This window comes from Crocodylus porosus, unplaced genomic scaffold (assembly GCF_001723895.1).
Source record: "Crocodylus porosus isolate Cpor-Errol unplaced genomic scaffold, CroPor_comp1, whole genome shotgun sequence".
Lineage (NCBI taxonomy): Eukaryota > Metazoa > Chordata > Crocodylia > Crocodylidae > Crocodylus > Crocodylus porosus.
The window spans coordinates 54,478,362-54,480,366 of record NW_017728951.1 but is presented as its reverse complement, the minus strand read 5'-3'; the positions used below and the strand labels follow the sequence as shown (position 1 = coordinate 54,480,366).

Below are 2,005 nucleotides of genomic sequence, written 5' to 3'. Positions count from 1 at the left end.
TTAGGGCCTCCAGAGGCTGGTACTAGTGGGAAGCCTGGAAGCAGAAACACGTTGCATGAACGTTCACAAACACAGCCAGGCTGGGATTCCTATCTATTGAACTGAAAATTCCAGATGTTTCATTAATGAGAACTCCCAGACTAAAGCTTCCTTGAGCTTTACCCTATCTGAGCCATTCTTAAGGTATATAGTCATAGCGAAGGTTAAAGGAAGTGAAAGTCTGTGACTGCAGGGCCTAAGTAATAAGGACATTTTTAGATAGTGACCAGCACCTTGAATACCATGTTGAATGTGCAGTTACTCCAGTGTGGAACTATATGTTCTCATTATTCAGATCTTCTGAAAAGACAGACAGGTGCATGCTGCACCAGATGCACAAAGACACTTTGTAGGATAACGCAGTTATTTTTAGGTTATAATGGTCTGGTCTTGAGGTGACAAAAATATGAATTACCACAAACTCCATACTTAGAAGAATGGGCTCAATTTTTTAGTCACTGAAGCTGTAAATGTGTGTCTCATTTGAGGTGGTCCCAAATAATCAGAGTCAAAACCCAGGACAAAAGAGGAGTAGCAGTGGCATGCAAGGAGCTTTCTAAGATGCACTGGTATTCAGTGGCTAGGGAGAGCACACAGCCTGACAGGATTGCCCCTGGACTGATTGGATTACCTTGAATGAGCCACTAGCCACAGACATACAGGGAACTGTTGGGAGGGGGAAGGGACCCTTTAGCACATTTTATCTCACATACTTCACAGGTACTTCAAGTGGGATAAAGGGCTGAGAAGTCTTTAGTATTCTGAAACAAAAGGCTGTCTCCCAGGAGAAATGTGACAGTTTATACCCTGGAAGTGAAAAATGTTTAATTTTATTAACGGGGTATCTAGGATCTAATAAATACCCAAGGGGATGAACCATTTTCATAACTGGAAAGCACATACTTTTGGGCAAAGCAGTAGCCACTGGCTCTGCCAAGTCTTTGAAATGCACTCTGGTTGGATGGCTTTACCTTACTCTCTGGAATGTTAATGGAAGGAAGTTAATAATTCCTTCCATTAACATTCCAGAGGAATAATAATAATAAGCAGGGAAGGAGTTAATAAGCAGGGAAGGAGTTAATAATTCCTCAGGGGAAGATATAACAGGCAATGAAAATTGTTATGGAGTAGATGTTAAATATTAAAAATTCTGATTTCTACCAAAAATAATTAGCTATAGCACATAAAAATAAGTGGCAAGTTGATTGAATTTAACAGGTAAAAGAAAGAGAGAATGACATTTTATTAAAATGTACTTTAGTTGAGTTACTTTAAACCTTGATTATTTCTACCCTTCCTCCCCTTTCTAATTCAGATTTGGAATTAGTCTCTAGGAAAATCTTTCAGTTTATCTTTAAGCTTTTGGGGAAAAAATATCCAAATAAAATTATTGATTTCTTAAGCAAAAGAAATGTATTATTTTCATTTGTACTTAATTCTTTTGCTATTCACTGCAATAAAATTAACTGCTTTGAATTTGCTTAGTATTCATGAGGTTGCCATGTGTAACTTCTTTACTGGTCTTCTGGTAATTTAGCATGAATAAATGTGCACTTATAATTCATTTGAGTAATACTTTATAACCTCTCCTGACCTCACTGTAATTCAATAAGAATATACAGAGTTTCTATAGCACTATGTAATCTGAGGAGTTCAAGGTGCTTTACAAACAAAAATGGTGAAATGAAGGCATGCTATAGTGAATTTTATTTACATCATGTGAAAAACCCTTGGCAAAGGGGAGAAAAGAACACAGTAAATCTGACTCTTAGATTTCTCCTGGAATCATCGTGTAGCAAACCCCCCAGTTTTTTAAAATTTATTTTAAAATGCATTCCCTCCTCTTCCCCAACCATTTATGACTTTTTCTCTTCCTCTCTATTCCCTATAGATAAGTATAAGTAAGCTAAGCTGTAGGATAAGGTTTAACATTTTATTTTAGGTAGTAAGTTTTATTTTGCTCTCC

The 2,005-nt window shown here is 36.9% G+C and overlaps 1 protein-coding gene across 4 annotated transcripts in view; it reads right to left on the bottom strand.

Annotated features, from left to right (window-relative positions):
• Positions 1–2,005, bottom strand: part of CDHR1 (cadherin related family member 1) — a 96,304-nt gene that overhangs the window by 41,939 nt on the left and 52,360 nt on the right. The gene's annotated exons all lie outside the window — the stretch shown is intronic.